Source organism: Haliotis rubra, unplaced genomic scaffold (genome assembly GCF_003918875.1).
Source record: "Haliotis rubra isolate DU_JTF1 unplaced genomic scaffold, ASM391887v1 Scf455, whole genome shotgun sequence".
In the NCBI taxonomy this organism is placed as follows: Eukaryota; Metazoa; Mollusca; class Gastropoda; order Lepetellida; family Haliotidae; genus Haliotis; species Haliotis rubra.
Genome location: NW_025767141.1, coordinates 662,252 through 681,583, shown reverse-complemented (window position 1 = coordinate 681,583; position 19,332 = coordinate 662,252). Strand labels below are relative to the sequence as shown.

Here is a 19,332-nt window from a genome sequence, read left to right as displayed (position 1 = left end):
GTCATTTAACGCATGCGTATTTCGTGCTCGGTGGTAATTATGTTGGCGTTTTATGCTGTTGCTATGTACCCCGTAACATATGGATGTTTAAGTTAACTGTGATATATGTAGACTTTTAGTAGATGTTCAGGGTGGGGTATGTGGGTAGGTCAGTCTCACCGTGAAAACATTAAATAAGAGTGGCATGAAATAGCCTACACCTTGCATAGAACTGAAGACCATTTTATCTCAAGCAAATGCAAAGGTAACTACAACTTGTATGAAATTTACTGAAAACTGAAATGAAATTATAATTGTAAAGAAGAGGGTAGATATGGATTTATAAATTGATAATTCTTTTACGTGCGCATGTACATGAACAATATAGCTTTATATACCAAAGTAGCTTGATGTCGTTTTCAATGGAATCAAAAAGGAAAACCACACTTCAAAATGTCTGTTCCTATAGATTGGAGAGAAGCGTTAAGGAGAATATAATAAGTGGATATTTCACTATGGCTTGAGTAATGACCACTTAAGTTCAAATGTAAAACTTTACCGTTTTTTTTATAATTAAGAAAGCCTACATGAGGTCCATCAATCCGTAGCATGATTAAGCACCAATACTCTGTGAATCCTTAAAGTGAATTTAGTTTTACGCCAATTTTAGCAGGATTCCAACGGTATCGCGACAGAAGAAACCAGAAATGGGCTTCACACATTTTACCCATGTGAGGAATCAAAACCGGCTGTTCGGCGTGACGAGCGAACGCTTTACCACTGGGCTACACCACTATCCTTAAAGATATCTTAGCTCCAAATACAGTAGAGTATGCATTAACTTAACAGAAATTCAATGTCATGAAAATCCTACAAAATAGCAGACCAAACCCAGCACTGCTATATTTTCTTGTAATTTAATCCATTTTCGTATCCCTTGGATTCCGAATAATATGAACACCTCAAACCGTGCTGATAATTTAACATCGTCGCTAGACTTGGTCGCTGCTTACACCACTCGATCATCACCATCTGTGGTTTACACGCACCGGGTTCGAACACACTGTAGACCTTTGCCTGCTGTTATGACATTTATACTTATTGAATTTGATACTTAATTACTTATGTACATATTACACATATCTAGGCTATGCAAAACAAAGTTGGAGGCAACTTCTAAAGATTTCAGAAGTCCGGTCTGATTAATAACCTCCATTGTTTGGACGAATGACGTTAATTGATTCACACAATCAGTCAGATCCTACATGATAAAGATATAACAGTTTGATGCCGATGTTTTCAAGGTTAATAGGAAAATCGTCCTTAAAATTTTCTTTCACTTTCAAACTTCTGTCAGTAGACCTGTCCTGAATCTAATGTTCAGGGAATGAAGTTCTGTTCAGTTCCGATGCTACCATCATAAGTGGTATATAGAATTTGAATTTGCTTAGATTCACATTTTTCTTAAGCCTATGGGATCTTCTTTGTAAAGCCTATGGGATCCAGTTGAGACCTTTGAAGCACCGTCACAAATTCTTCACAAATCTTTACGCAATGAGAAATGAATTTGAAATATCTAATGAGTACACAAGAATATCCCGCAATAGCTTAGCCTGCGAGTACCTATATTCAAACTGAACCTTAACTTTGCCATAGGTCTGGTATTTGTTTTCAGCTCAATATTATCAACTCAAACCTACAATGTTTCAATGTTTCCAGAAGACAGAAATATGGATACGGCATTCACAGGCTGTGAGAATGTAAAATACTGTAATTTCAGTATAAAACTATGTGCTATGCATAAATAGGATGTATTTAGGGTAGCATTGAAACCGAAATGTTATAAGAAGTAGTTTCGTGCAGAAAAGTCCTAAATAAACGGGCAAATGCGTTGTCAGTTGTACTATTTTTAACACAGCGGCGGGGGTTTCGAAGCATTGAGTCTGTTGCTATATATAACTTAATTTTCACCACGATCGACAGCTGGGCGTGTGGCGCAACGGATAACGCGTCTGACTACGGATCAGAAGATTCCAGGTTCGAATCCTGGCACGCTCGAACACTTTTTTTTTTTTTTTTTTTTTTCCTTTCACATTGAACATTTTTCATTTTTCTGTTCCATGTCCATTTTCATACAGAATCAGATACACGCCACTATTTTAGTGCAGGAGAAATTATTTAATTGTGTACATATATTGTATAAATGGTTTACATTCCGACAATCCTAAACAATACTGAACGATCAAGTTTGCCTATGTTGGCTCGAATTCCTGACATAGCAATTCTCGTACCAAACGGTCTTAATTTATCAGGCCTCTGTACTCCATATATTCCTTGAATTGATCTGGATAAAACGACTAAAAATATATTAAGCAATTTCGTGTCTGGTGCGTTGATCTAGATAATGTACACCTAAAACTCAGCAGGCTAGTGCAATGTTCCACTCGGGCGCCCCCTCCCCCACCTCCGAGCCCCAGGGTAGCTGACAGACAAAGGGTGCCTGTCGGGGGTTGATTGTGGAGAGACCCCAGGGGATAAAAGATGTGACACGACTAATCCATCATGGTTCAAAATTAGGCTTAACCGAGGTCTATTACGTAAATAAAGTCACATCCCTACTACATTTTTCCTCGAACTGCCCAAGGATATTTGCCGGTAATTTGTAGATTTGACATGATCAGGAGCCATGTTGAGCTGTTATCTTTAGCTATCTTCAAAACAGTTCATCAACTTCTTATTGCAAATGGACTTTATTAGCATCAGTGTGGACGAAGGTCTCATGGGCTGGATGTCATCGTGGACAGAAGCGTGACTTTTGTAACAGGTCCCTTATAGTTGATATATATTCCTCTGTGTCAGTACATGCAAAATTTGCTAAGTAAATTTTGTTGAACGAAAATCGCATGAGAAGGGAATGCCAACACAAAAAGCACAAATCGTAATTGTTTGGAAAAGTGCATTTTCTATCAGGAAATACATTGTATTTAAATGTCACTCCCTATGAATAATTTATACTTTAGAAATATGGTTGAGAAAAATGTACTTGCCACAAATTATAAGCATTTCATTTGCATGTGTGCATATTTCCCCATTTTTGTATGCATATACTTTGCATATTTGTCTCTTACATGAAATCGGTTGAGTTTAGTTTAAGAAACGAGTATTACTCGTTGCACTCGTCAGGTAAAATGAAATTTCGTGTTTGAAATAACTTGTGTTGGTTCTAAATGCACCTGAAGCATGAATATGGCGAGGAAGACCAAGAAACATGGACAGACATGTCACAGCAGGATGATATTGTCATCAAATATATCTTGGCTAGAAACAGCTTTTAACATATATATACCAGCTAGAAATACGTCACAAATGTAACAGAGTCATGGACAGTTTGTAAACAGATACATCAAAGCTAGGTACAGGATAACCGATATATCACAGCTCGGTACACTATAAACAGATGTATCAACACTGGTAGCTGTGCATTTACAACAAAGAGTATATGGATGAATATGTCCTGGCTGTCACAATTATAATAATTATAATAATACTTGTGAATTTATAATGCACCTTTTCCATGTACAAGGCACATGCTCAAAGCATAACACAATCTGATTATTATTACCATGGATAACCCAAGCTGCCTGTGAGGCGCTAGAAGGTAATAGTCACTGACCTATCCCACCGGGTACCCATTTTCTGCTCGGTGAACAGGGGCAAATTTGAACAAACTCAATGCTGAAGGTGAGACCACAAATATATATAACATCTTGCAGTAGGGTTCACACATACAATTAACATTCATAAAATGTTTAATTACACAGGTCATATTGTGCGCAGCTATAGGGTGGGCATATATATAACAACAGTTTTGCCAGATGTATATTATTTTCCAAAAACAGTGATATCAACTAGCTACGGTGAATGAATAGATATATCATTGCCAGAAACGGTATAAAACAAGTACATCACAACCAGCCACAGCAGCTAACTAGACATGTCACAACAAGCTAGTGTCTAAATAAATAAAAGTATATCATGCCCAGGAACAGCATCACGTGACAGATCTATCATAATTGGGAACAGTATAAAATAGACATATTACGACTCTCTACAGTGTCTCGACAGATATGTTATAACTAGAAACAGTATCAAGCAGACATATTGAAACTAGCTGCTCATAGTTTAAATGGATGCATCATAACTAGCAACAGTATAACACCGTTGGTTGGTTTGTTGTTTAACGCCGCACTCAGCAATATTCCAGCCGTCTTCAATATTCCAGACAATCCAGTGATCAACATCATGAGCATCGATCTACACAACTGAGTATAAGACAGATATATCACAACTAGCTACAGTGAATAAATAGATACATCATGACTAGACTGACTGAGTTTGGTTTTACGCCGCTTTTAGCAATATTCCAGCAACATCACGGCGGGGGGACACCAGAAATGGGCTTCACACATTATACCCATATGGGAATTCGAACCCGGGTCTTCGGCGTGACGAGCCAACGCTTTAACCATTAGGCTACGCCACCGCCCCTATCATGACTAGAAAACAGCATAAGACAGATATAGTATAGCAACCTACGGTATCTAATTACATACTAGTATGCATTACTTGTAACCTCCCGTGAAGATCCGGGTTAGAATATTTATTTTCAGTAACCCACCCTTGTCGTAGGAGGCGACTAACGGGATCGGGTGATCAGACTCGCTGACTGGGTCGACACATGTCATCGGTTCCCAATTGCGCAGATCGATGCTCATGCTGTTGATCGATGGATTGTCTGGTCCAGACTCTATTATTTACAGACCGCCGCCATATAGCTGGAATTTTGCTGAGTACTGCGTACAACTCATCTCATATCAATATTATCGTCATAACATGCTACAGTTTAAATGGATATATTCTGACCAAAAGCAGTATAAAACATATATATCATAACGAGCTACAGTGTGTAACCATTTATATCACACCTTGGAACGCATGAAAGAAATACAGTATATAGGCTTAGAAGACCGATCGTGCATAGGAAAACAGCAACGTCACAGACACAACACGATCAGAAAATATGTCAAAAGATAAACTATGGCTTGGAATTCTTCGAGAGGCATTTTAGAAATTGAAAAGATGAAAGAAAACTAAGTTCTATGGATAGTCAACTTCTTTATTGCAATGAATGCGACGTTTCGGCGTAGTAACGGTGTTCGAACCTACTTTTTATAACGTCGCATTCATTGCAATAAAGAAGTTGACTATCCATGGAACTTGGTTTTCCTTATGGCTTGGAAGTCAAGAACATTTCACGCCTCATGTTTTTTTTATTTTATTTAGAAGATGGTGACTCTTCACCTCAAATCACGGTCAGATTTTGCGTATTGCTGAATATTTAATCGGACGTTTTTGTCATCATTACCGGCCACCAAGCCGCATTCAGTTAATGCCGATTGCAATTTGATGAGACAGACGGGTTTAACATATAACGGTATGAAAACTATGGATTTAACACATCAACGCCATTAAATCTCATTCCATCAAAGTAGGAATAACACATCTCTAATCAGTTTGGCTGTACATCAAACCGATCTCAAAGTGTGATATCTTCCTTGCATTGTGTTGATTGGCAGCTGTCATGTAATGTTGCAACTTAGACGAAAGTTCCGACACAGAATTTACACCCTTTGACACAGGACTTGCATCGTGGCGTGATAATTTATGAAAATCGATCAATCTTCCGTCTGATGTCTACCGAAAGTCTTCTGCCTATTCGGATGACCAAGTGTTGCGTCAAATTCGACAAACGGAGATTTCAATGACACTAACACCAGCTGTAGAAATTGCTGGCCTTTACGGTAGAGATTGACAAATGTATCATTTACCCAACACAATACGACCCTTGTCTTCATTCAACAGTCGTTAGTGGACACAATGACCACTGTTATCACTGACCAATCGTCCTATTTTCAGTTCCGCGTTGCGAAACGGGACTCCTGTAAAAGTCAACAATGCTACTGTGTTTGAGAAGCCCCAACCCTTAGGGGGTACTTGTTGGACAAAAGGGGAACTTGAACCCGCGTTAATGATTTATTTCATAATCAGGGAACAATGAATCCTTTTTGGGGCTCAAAGGATCTATTTCCACTTTACCGTGCAATGGCCAGACACACCGTCTGTGTTGATATGTGATGCTGGATTTTCTAACCACCTAATCTGCACATATACAATGAAATTGAATAGGTTTTACAGTGTCTCAGTTTGTTTATGGTTGAATTAGATTTAAGTTTCAAAGATGAGAGGTTCTTCTTTAGGCAAAGGATACTTGATCGAAATGACATGTCACAGACAAATATAATTTCAGCGATGTCAAACTCTGACATTTCGTTGGCTTGCAATAGACAACTTCTCAAAGACGAATCTGCTAAACGCATAAACACTCATTTTCATAAAATAATGAAGCATATTCTCATTTTTATGTTGTTTTTGTGATTTGGCGCTATTTCTATTTCACATAAGCACTGACTTAAAAACTGGATAATTTAAAAGAATGCACTGCGCAAAGATTAAAAAATATATCTTTGGCGATTTAAAACTGTAACCCCAACATTTCCATCCGCGACAATATCTATCTTCATGTCGCAGAGATGGTGTCATGAACCAGTCGGAATGTGAAGGACTTCATTGTCCATTCTCGTAAACGGGATTACTACGATGTTATAATTTGGTCATCTTGCTCTGTATACAGTGGAAATCGTTTTCATACTAACGGTTAGCATGAATGGACAAGTATATTTAGAATATGTATAATCAGGCTCCCATCATATAATTGGCATTACACTTGGTTATAGATGTCCACGATCTTTCGATTTAACCAAGAATGCCTCAATCTGAGAGTGTGGGTTCGAATCCCATATGGACTCAACTCTCAAAAAGTGGACCAGTACTTTATAAATTGCTAAGAAAGTGTTATCCCAAGGATTGTTGGAAACGGGTTTTGTTGCTCAGATCGATGACCTCAGCATATGAGGCTGACGGAGAACACAATAAGAACAGGGGGTTATCGATGCTTTATCAGTGTTCATAATGACATCTGTAAATGTACAATTTCCTCTAGGAAGATACTTTTGAGAAAACGAATTTCTACGAAATTTATATCTGATTGAATTCTATAATTACAAGGGATATATATCTTACGAACATCATTAAAATATTATACATCTTATTGGAGTGATATTCCTTCTTCAACTGACAGGCGATGACAAGATGTTTGGACAAAGAGTAATTTAATAGGCCTGTTGAGAGGGATATTTACTGAGTATGTTTCAAGATTATTGTTTTGTGTGAAGATACCATATTGGAAGTTATTGTAGCCTGGGTCCGAGTTTGCCAATGTATGTCACAATGTCACACGCAATTTACCGTTAACAAGGATATAACACTCTATTAGTCAGACATAACTCCACGGAGTCCTGTCTAAAATGTTTGGTGATATAGCTGACCAGTATTAATTTTCTACCGCTGTTGTGTTCATACATCAAACATGATATACTGCCGACGTACAATAAGGTAACTGGCCATTTGAATGTAGCAGTTTGAGGTGTACATTGTCAATGCATGGGCACGGAAGGACTTACCATTATGAGTGAGTGAGTATGGTTTTACGCCGCTTTTAGCAATATTCCAGCAATATCACGGCGGGGGACACCAGAAATGGGCTTCACACATTGTACCCATGTTGGGAATCGAACCCGGGCCTTCGGTGTGACGAGCGAACGCTTTAACCACTAAGGCTACCCTAACGCCCCCTACCATTATGCATGAAGAGTAGGTGCACAGAGAATACAAAGTGTGTGCGTATAAGGAAATTCGGTCCGGAAAGTCACTCTCCCTAATGACTGAGCTCATGCAAAGCTATCCTTCCGAAACAGTATCTCAATGAACTGATAAAATGGCAAATCGTGGATACGACACAAGGGGTGGGTGAACTCAATATCCTTCAATGTTTGGCAAATCAAAAAGTGTAATTTCCCGGCTGAGGAGTAGCGTCAAAGGGTGGGGTTGTAATGAGACCTGGGTGTTGCAGGTCTTCAAAAACCACCCCTGCACAAGATCGTGTTATTGTACTACGTAGCTGGTTGGTTGATTTGTTGTTTAATGCCGCACTCAGCAATATTCCAGCTATATGCATGGCGACGGTCTTTGAATAATCGAGTCTGGACCAAACAATCCAGTGATCAACAGCATGAGCATCGATCTACGCAATTAGGACACGATGAAATGTGTCAATCAAGCTAGCCAGCGAGCTTGACCACCCGATCCCGTTAGTAGCCTTTTACGACAAGCATGGATTGCTGAAGATCAATTCTAACCGGGATCTTGCTCGAGTTACCAATAAAGAATTCCTTACAGTATTAGGCAAACGAGCCTCAACCCCTGCTCTGTGCAGACATCCTGAAAGCAAGGACTCATTTGAAGGGTTTGATTCTAACATCCTACCAAAAGTGGCACAGGTTTGGATAGGATCGGCATCACCAGGGACTGGCTGTGCTCCAATGGCAATGCACTAAGTTTACAGATGTATTACGAATCACGTTATTGTCGACGTAGCGACGAATGGTATTCCAGAGCAATAATTATTGATATCGATGGACGGAAGTGCCACATGTAGGCTGTCATACATGACAAGCGGATTATTTCGTTAGTGTGCATGGACATTTGACTGGCCGGCGATATGCTAACATATAGTGTAAGGCTGACGTTGTTTTGGATTGCTGGGTGACAGTGTTGCGACCCAATAGTGTCCAGGGCCTCCTTTCACAAAGCACTAAGGTGATCGTAAGTCACTAAGGTAACCTTAGTGCAATGTTAAAGAATGGGAGTTAAGGTTATCCTTAGGAAAGGCTTCTTCGTGAAAGGAGCCCCGGGTCGTCAAAAAATATCTTCTACGTAGAGTTCTGAGACTATCTTAGTTGTCCGACATGCCATCAGTGTTTACTTAAAGCTGGAATATGAACCAAGACAAAGACTAATGAATGTCTGAACCTCTTTTTGATACGACTGGTCCGAGCTTGTGGCAGGGATAACTGGGGATAATCCGACTGTGGATTACCACGCTAACCCAACACTACATTCATGGGGTGGACGCGTGGATATTGTACACCGTGTTCAGCATTATCTGTCCATGGCCATCCATCCATCCATCTACCAGTCCATCTCACGTCTGGAAAGCCAGTCTTTGAAACACAAACAATAATGATGACGACAACAGCCAGTCAGCAAGACCATTCCAAACACACGACCTTCACCTTAGTCACACTCGATTATCCAGTGTACATTGATCTATCTCCATACTATGGCCGTAAAGGTCCTACATACATTCGTTACAAATGTTTTGACTGGTACGACATTATAATAGCCCCCAAGTCAAATAACTCTTATAAGCAAGATTTTGTTGTTGTTGTTTTTGTTGTTGAGTTGGCGACAAAGACGATGGAGACGTCTCTTCCGACACAGAGCTAACATGGTTAGCTGATGAACTCGGAGCAAGAATTAGCTCTAAAACGTTCGTCCAACTTCTAAATGCCTTTCAAAACTTTTAATTGAATATGTTCAGAGAAGCATTCTTGTAAACATAAAAATAAAGTCTTTTGAACATTACAGATTAAAGTTTGTGTATGTACAATGTACATATAATTATGTATAAAAAAAGAACTTCGTTTTTGTCATATGCATATATTTTGTACATTATATCGTATATTATGCATATACTTTGTACATTATATCGTATATTATGCATATATTTTGTACATTGTATCGTATATTATGCATATACTTTGTACATTATATCGTATATTATGCATATACTTTGTACATTATAACGTATATTATGCATATACTTTGTACATTATATCGTATATTATGCATATATTTTGTACATTTATCGTATATTATGCATATACTTTGTACATTTATACCGTATATTATGCATATACTTTGTACATTTGCATATACTTTGTATTATCGTATATTATGCATATACTTTGTACATTATATCGTATATTATGCATATACTTTGTACATTATATCGTATATTATGCATATACTTTGTACATTTTATCGTATATTATGCATATACTTTGTACATTATATCGTATATTATGCATATACTTTGTACATTATATCGTATATTATGCATATACTTTGTACATTATATCGTATATTATGCATATACTTTGTACATTTTATCGTATATTATGCATATACTATTGTACATTTTATATATATCGTATATTATGCATATACTTTGTACATTATATCGTATATTATGCATATACTTTGTACATTATATCGTATATTATGCATATACTTTTGTACATTTTATCGTATATTATGCATATACTTTGTACATTATATCGTATATTATGCATATACTTTGTACATTATATCGTATATTATGCATATACTTTGTACATTATATCGTATATTATGCATATACTTTGTACATTATATCGTATATTATGCATATACTTTGTACATTATATCGTATATTATGCATATACTTTGTACATTATATCGTATATTATGCATATACTTTGTACATTATATCGTATATTATGCATATACTACATTATATCATTATCGTATATTATGCATATACTATGTATATGTCGTATATATGCATATATACTTTGTACATTATGCATATACTTTGTACATTATATCATTATATTATGCATATACTTTGTACATTATATCATTATATTATGCATATACTTTGTACATTATATCGTATATTATGCATATACTTTGTACATTATATCGTATATTATGCATATACTTTGTACATTATATCGTATATTATGCATATACTTTACATTATATCGTATATTATGCATATACTTTTGTACATTATATCGTATATTATGCATATACTTTGTACATTTATATATGCATATACTTTGTATATCGTATATTATGCATATACTTTGTACATTATATCGTATATTATGCATATACTTTGTACATTATATCGTATATTATGCATATACTTTGTACATTATATCATTATATTATGCATATACTTTGTACATTATATATCGTATATTATGCATATACTTTGTACATTATATCGTATATTATGCATATACTTTGTACATTTTATCGTATATTATGCATATACTTTGTACATTATATCGTATATTATGCATATACTTTGTACATTATATTATTATGCATATACTTTGTACATTATATCGTATATTATGCATATATTTTGTACATTATATCGTATATTATGCATATACTTTGTACATTATATCGTATATTATGCATATACTTTGTACATTATATCGTATATTATGCATATACTTTGTACATTATATCGTATATTATGCATATACATTCTATCGTATATTATGCATATATACATTTTATGTACTTTGTACATTATATCGTATATTATGCATATACTTTGTACATTATATCGTATATTATGCATATACTTTGTACATTATATCGTATATTATGCATATACTTTGTACATTATATCGTATATTATGCATATACTTTGTACATTATATCGTATATTATGCATATATATACATTATATCTTATGCATATACTTTGTACATTATATCATATATGTACATTATATCGTATATATTATGCATATACTTTGCATATATTTTGTATTATGCATATACTTTGTATTATTATATCGTATATTATGCATATACTTTGTACATTATATCGTATATTATGCATATACTTTGTACATTATATCGTATATTATGCATATACTTTGTACATTATATCGTATATTATGCATATACTTTGTACATTATATCGTATATTATGCATATACTTTGTACATTATATCGTATATTATCACATGAGATATGTACTCATATAACTCTTGAGCTTTACCGCACTTTGTCTCAATATAGTGCTGTAAGCAAAAATATCTTATATTTTGCCTTTTAAACTATAATTAAGATTTGTTTGTAGATTTACCACCTTTGACATTAGTTTTGAAGCTTTCGGTGCAAACCAGATGCCAATTTGAATAATGAGGGTAAGAGAGGCGATAGGCGTTCAGAACGGTCGACCTTTGATTCCATCCATACAATCCAAATATCGCCTATCCGTCAGCAACATTTCTGTAACCCACAACCATAACATAACTTTCATACAGTCATCAAAATTCTGCGACATATTTTGACACAAATCCTTCTGGTCACGTGTAGACATAGGGACGACACTCAATCCGTACCCTGCGGACACAACTTGCCGCTCTCGGACCGCGCTAAGGGCAGATAACTCTAACAGATATTCGTGTCAACTCGGGACATTGTAAAGGTGCTATGTGTTTAGCCAAAGGCACGGTCGGCCAGGACTTAGTCACAGTTGTATAAACGGATAATCATCAGGTAATAATCTCAGCTATTATGATGTCAGATACAAAAACAATGTACGGATAATGAGTTATTATGACAACTGGAGTTTAGTTCAGGCTGAAGTGTCATGGGTTAAAGACCTTTAATCTGCCCCAAGTAAACTCGTGTTTAGCCGAAGGGTTTTTGTCATATTCTGTTTGCAGTGTATTTATATTTTGTAACTACTACTGAGTCGATTAACCTTTACCCTACCGTACATACAGAGAATAACAAGGGGTAGATAAAGTTTCTAATGGTTTCGACCTGGGACCATATATTTCCCACAAAATAGGGATAATGAATGTTTCCATTTTGTTTAGTCTTTCCATAATAAAATCAACAAAAATATTCTTGACCCCTTTTTTGTTCAACATACAAAATAGCAGGCTATTCTGATTAGTTAATTACATCCAGAATGAGTTATTACAAGAACGGTTGAATTAATCTTCGAGTGGACTGTGATTTGTTAGAACAGAGGGGCGGTGGAGTAGCCTAGTGGTTAAAGCGTTCGCTCGTCACGCCGAAGACCCGGGTTCGATTCCCCACATGGGTACAATGTGTGAAGCCCATTTGGCGTCCCCCGCCGTGATATTGCTGCGGCGTAATATACTATTCACACTTTCCTAAGGATCACATCATTGATTCAACAGAAAACCATGATGTGGGGTCAAATTTGGTTTAAATATCTTAAACCTATTGTAATCATGGATCCATGTTTTCAGTATGTCACTGCATCTTGTGGATCCCCTACCTGCTATTGACAGGCGTTGTGTACTTGTCAATGGCCCATGCCATGATTTGCAAAATGGTTGGTGGGTGCCATAAAAACCATTTTGATGGTTACTCATGTATCAAGTGCATACGGTTAGCTTAAAGTGTCTGTTTTCCAAAAGATGTGTTACCATATCATTATTTATACAGTTTTAAATGGATACAATTTCAAATTATTAATCTACGTTTAAGTAAAGTTGTGAATTTTTGTGATCCTTAGCAAAGTGTGAGTAGTATACTAAACTCACTGTTAGAACAGAGTATTCGTTAAGGACAGACGGACAAGTATATTATTACAGTATCACAAGTCAGTTACAGTCAGTTGTTCAACAGTTAAAAACTCTCTTTTAAAAGAAACTGACATCCAGCCATGTATTGGCTTAAGAGACACTAGAATATTGGATATATTTATGTAACAATACAGTATGGTAGGGAAATATTAGTTTTATTATTCACATAACCGACATCTATGAAACAATTTTGTTAAAGTAGCTGCTTAGATCTTGATAAAATCATAGTTATTGAAGGACATGACATTGATATACATATATTGGTATACGATTGTTTTGTCATAAATGATGCATTATTAAAAGCAAAATATAGCTTGTAGAGTTCATAAGTCAAGCAGTATAGAAATAAAACTCAGTTTTAAGAATAAACTTTATTTCAAGGAGCAAGTTTTCGATTCAACAGGTGTAATTGGTTTACTGTAGCTGGCATTGACAGTATACTGACAGTATATATTGACAGTATACATCTCTAAGTTTTGGCTTGGCATGAAAACTTGAAGACATGAACCATTTGTGAATTAGAGCTTTTTTAATAATAATAAATAATAATAATGTGTCCATTCATATAGCGCCAAACTCCACACCAGGTATGCTCATAGCGCTAACAATCAATAAGGCATTATTGAAGTCCATAGAACTTTTTGTAGAGAAAGGTTTTGAGGTGATGCTTAAAGTTTTCAAGGGTTGGAGACAGCTTAAGGTCATCAGGGAGAGAATTCCAATCGACCGATGCCATGTTCTGGTAAGACTTGTAGCCAAATGATTTGAGGTTCCACTTTGGTACACAGAGCAGATTAGACGAGGATGAACTGTTACTGTTAGTCATTACGTTCACTGGCAACAATGGGTGGATGTCATGGCAGTCGTTATTCTACACAGATACCATCTTGTATACTTTGTGTGAGATGGAGATGTTAGGCAGGCAGAGAGCTTGGCCGTACATCGATTGTCACGAACACTTTCCAGCAAAACACCCCTTTGTCTGATATTTCAAGCCAGATTTATACCCAAACGTGATCTAATAATAATAATAACTGAAGAAAAACAAAATCACTTAAGCAGTACTCAATAACGCATTGAATAACACATTGAATTTACCTGATACATTATTTTAACATCGATAACAGTCCTCGTCAGTGACTGGAGAATGTCCACTGTATCTGTCAGTCATGAAATGTTTCTCTTGGTTGCTTTGCCGCTCAAAATTAACACCAAAATAATTTATCGGTATAATAAATCAACGAAAATGTCAAAAGTAGGACTAGGCAGAATATTTCTGAAACATTATTGCGTTCATAATTAGCATCACGATGTACGTTTTACATAAAGCTTCCTGTTCCGGCACAGCAACAGATGCGTGTATAACACATTAAGGGTGCTTTATTCCCTTTCCTATTTTGTTTTGTGAGGAATATTTATTGCTATTTGGGCTCCCATAGTTAGTTAGTTAGTGTGTGTGTGTGCGCGCGCGCGCGCGTGCGTGATAGTCATTGAGGTTTTTTTCGTGAGTCTGCGTGACATGTGACCTTTGATGTGTCCATGTCTATTGCTGATTGGGCTCCTATACATGTAGTTAGTTTAATTTAGCCGAGAGAGAGCGAGGGGATCGAGTGTGTGTGTGTGTGTGTATGTGTGTGTGTGTGCGTGCATGCGTGCGCGCGCGCTAGTTATTGAGTTTTTCGTATGTCTGCGTGATATGTGACCTTTGATGTGTCCATGTCCGCGATATTGGGTTTTGCCTCTGCATATATCCGAAGCTTCTGTGATGTAGCTGATGATGAGGAGGTCCTGATCAAGGGTGTCCGCTGCCTGCCAACAGTCTGTGGGCGATGCTGATAGTTGACAGAAGCCAAAAGCCGAACGAGTCGTCAGGAGCTGGGGCAAGCTGAAAGACTGCAAGGAAAGACTGAATTACCAACCGTTGATTAATTTACGAGAAATTTGCTTTTTTTATGTTCAGACTCAAAACGGTTTTTTTCTTGCATTTTACATCACAAGGACTACAGGCCCCAGTCATCCTGGCGGCAGACGAGAAATTACAGCGCGTGATTGACATGAACATACAGACGCGCCACGAAAGGAAGACCCGCTCGCTGGCAGACACTGTCGTCTCTTGCTGAAGCCATTTCAATTCGGAGAGGCCGTTGGGCGGGAAAAAAGAGGCATCTGCTGTCCAAGCTGGCTAATTTAGAAACGCTTGGAAGGAGAAAATTGCATTGCATGCATTCGACACTTTGTTGAAGATTCCCCGAGTATTCATTTCGCACCAAAAAATCAATACCCGTCCTCTGTGTGGTTACTTGACCTTTGACCGTTTTACGCACGGGTTTCACGCATGAACAGCGCTCGGGTGAAGAGGGCGCGGTTGACTGGAGTTCGCCCACGGCTACGGCAAGAAATACGAGCTTTAGAGCAAGTATTTTATGGCCCTCGAATGTTATGCTACATCGCCTGCGTTAATTTTCTCGTTCGGAGTCCATTATAACATGGGGTGATTTGATATGCGTGTCATCCCGAGTTTAACATGGCCACCATCAGTGCAAGCGCCACTTCAAGGTCTCTTTAAACGCTAAATGTTCAAATTTCAAGTTATTATTAAATAGCACTTAACATTTTGTGTACATTCACCCGTGGAGGGTTTGAAAACCAGTCGAGAAGGTAGCTGGGCTTGTACAAACGACTGGGGTGTGTCTATAACAGTGGATGGCATAGCCATTTGAGGTACAGAATTGGAACCTCCATAGACAGTCTACATGACTCAGCTATGAATGGGATACGATGTTCATAATGAAATATCTCATGGGAAACTGTTTGTCTGCTTTCATCGTGAATTAAAACTCATGAAAACACATATCACGAATCGCAGATCTGAATATGGCATTAGAAATTTTATTAAGACAAACTATTATGGATGTCAACTTCTTCTTTGTATACACAGCGTTCTGGGCTTTTCCTTGCCCCTACGTCAGGTTAGAGATTTTATGTTAAATCCACAACATTTCATCTGACCTTGACATATGCTTAACACCATATATGTATGTGCATATGTTTTCCCCTTCACATAAGCTGTTAAGATTGTATGTTGTGTCGTATTCTCGTCGTGTATAACGTTCAGAACGCCATGTAATTGTAGGGAGGTTAGAATGCTACTATGTCGTCAATGTGGCCATGCTGTTTATGCAACGATGCGCCTTTGTGCTTACGGTGAAATATATGATAGATATTCTTTCTGCAGAAAACACCTTGATAACATTTTGCAATAGCGTTTTGTTTCTCATTCTTGGTTTGTAAGGTTGAACATGAACTGGTTACAGCCAAGCACGTGCAAATGATTAGCTGACCAGGGTGTGCTGTGTCATTATTACTCGGAACATTATGACGTGTATGGCGCATCCCACAGAACCTTTAACATCCTAGCTTACTTCACAGTCTCTGTCCCTGTTACCACCAAAATCCTTATCAAAGAATTCCGATTGGTCCTGCCAAATGTTTTGTGGACAGGGTAACGGTTGGGGTTACCTAACCCTGATATAATTCCAGGGTAATCACTTTCATATAGCTTCTTAATGTATGTTTTAATTAAGAAATATAACTTAATTAATTTAAGTGGCTTGAATATTCGGCAGTCTTAATCCTCCCTAATCCAAGGGACCCGTGAAGATCCGGGTTAGAATTGATCTTCAGTAACCCATGCATGTAGTAAGAGGCGACTATCAGGATCGGGTGGTCAGGCTCGCTGACTGGTTAGACACGTGTCATTGTATCCCAATCGCGTAAATCGATGTACATGCTGTTGATCACTGGGTTGTCTGGTCCAGATCCGATTATTTACAGACCGCCACCATATAGCTGGAATATTGCTGAGTGCGGCGTAAAACTAAACTCACTCACCCTAATCCAAGGGAACGTTGACCAGCATTATATTACCTATAAACCAATCAGGGCATGATACATTTCTGATGTCTGTTTATGGAATATGATTAGCTACATTTGCTTGTTTCCACTTCTATTGCGCCAATCCAGGACAAATATCTTGCTCAAAGCGCTATAATTATTACCCCGGATAACCCAAACGTGAGGCGCTAGAAGGTTAATAAACACATGATACCCACCGGGTACCCATTTTCTGCTGGGCGAACAGAGGCAATCTTGAACAAACTTACTTGCCTAAGTTGAGAAAACATGTATTATATGCACTTCGTTGCGGGGCAGGAGTCTTTCAGGAGTTAAGATGCCAAACGCGCTCACCCATCCAAGGAGTTTCCGCGCCCAACGTTGCGTAACTTCAACTGATTTGTGACCTGAGCTCTATGCACAGGACTTAGAACTATTCCGATGTCAGCGCGTGAGTATGGTTTTATGCTGCTTTTAGCAATATTCCAGCAATATCACGGCGGGGGACACCAGAAATGGCGTTCACACATTTTACCCATGTGGGGAATCGAAGCCGGGTCTTCGGCGAATGCTTTAACCATTAGACTACCCCACCGTGCCCCAAAATCAGCCTCACCAGAACATAGCAAATGCAACGTCATTGCATACACTGACCCCTTGAACAGTCTTAGTTAGAACCCCGTCATCTAGGTGGATCGGGTGGCCACGGAAACATTGCTGAGTAAACTGCGTGACGTTTTGCAATTGCTCATGCTGTCGGTCTTTGGTTTCTCTAAGCAAGACTCGACAAACGCTGCGGCGTTAAATAATATTCACCAACAGTGACACTGTTCATTGTGTCAATGATAGAATCTCATGCATTACGTCAACAGTGCTGGCCAGTTGAATTCGTATTTTTATTAAAGGTTTATTTATCACAGTCACAGCTGTGTCAAAGACTGATATATTGGAGATGGAATCTCTGTGTGGGGTCCGCCACCCACACCTCTTGGTAGAAGGTGTCCCCGGCACCACACGACTAGCGTACCGGGTCATCATTGATCCATAGCAACCCTTATACCCGTGAAGATTCAGGTAGAACCCATGCTTGTTGTAAAAGGCGACTAACGGGATCGGGTGGTCAGGTTTGCTGACTTGGTTGACACGTCATCGTATCCAAACTGCGTAGATCGATGTTCATGATGCTGATCACTGGATTGTCTGGTCCAAACTCGAACATATACAGGCCGCCGTCATATAGCTGGAATATTGCCGATTGCGGCGTAAAACTAAACTCACTAACTCATGTCTCAAGAGGCGACGGAATGGAGCTGGTGGTCAGACTCGGTGACTGCTAACGACGTACCCTGTCGTGTATAGATCGGTCTTCACAATATCAATCACCTGATTGTTTAGTCCAGATTTGAATTTCAAGCCGTCGTCATCCTGCCGAGTCAGGGGCGGATACAGATTTTAGAGAAACTGTGTGTGTGTGTGTGTGTTTTGTTGTTGTTGGTGGTGGTGTGTGTGAGTGTGTGTGTGTGTTTATATGCGAGTGCGGCGTTAAACAACAGACACACAATCACGTCTACCCGCTACAGTATTACCCGGACACCCACATTAGCGTCGTCTTTGTGTTAATACGATCTGTTTATTCTGTGGGTCTATATGTGTATTTCTCCAATCCACTCTCAACTCAGTGAAATGACAACACGCATGGGGATATTGAAACAACACAGTCACCATGTTAGCTGAAATGGGTAAACACAAACAAACTGCATTTATTTTCAAAACAAATCGTGTCCTTTCTGAAAACCATCACATGCAATCCACACCGGATTCAATTTTACAATGTTTTCTCATCGTCCATTACATGTTACAAAATACCCCTTTACCCCATTACATCTTGCCAGTCGATATAGTTTCTGGAAAAAGTCAACAAAGATTAGCTAAACATCCTGCCAATAACCATACTGGGA

At 38.0% G+C, this 19,332-nt stretch overlaps 1 non-coding gene across 1 annotated transcript; it reads left to right on the top strand.

The window, feature by feature from the left end:
- Positions 1-1,964: 1,964 nt before the first annotated feature.
- Positions 1,965-2,037, top strand: Trnar-acg. The gene has a single exon. It is a non-coding gene; the product is annotated as a tRNA-Arg (tRNA).
- Positions 2,038-19,332: the final 17,295 nt, after the last annotated feature.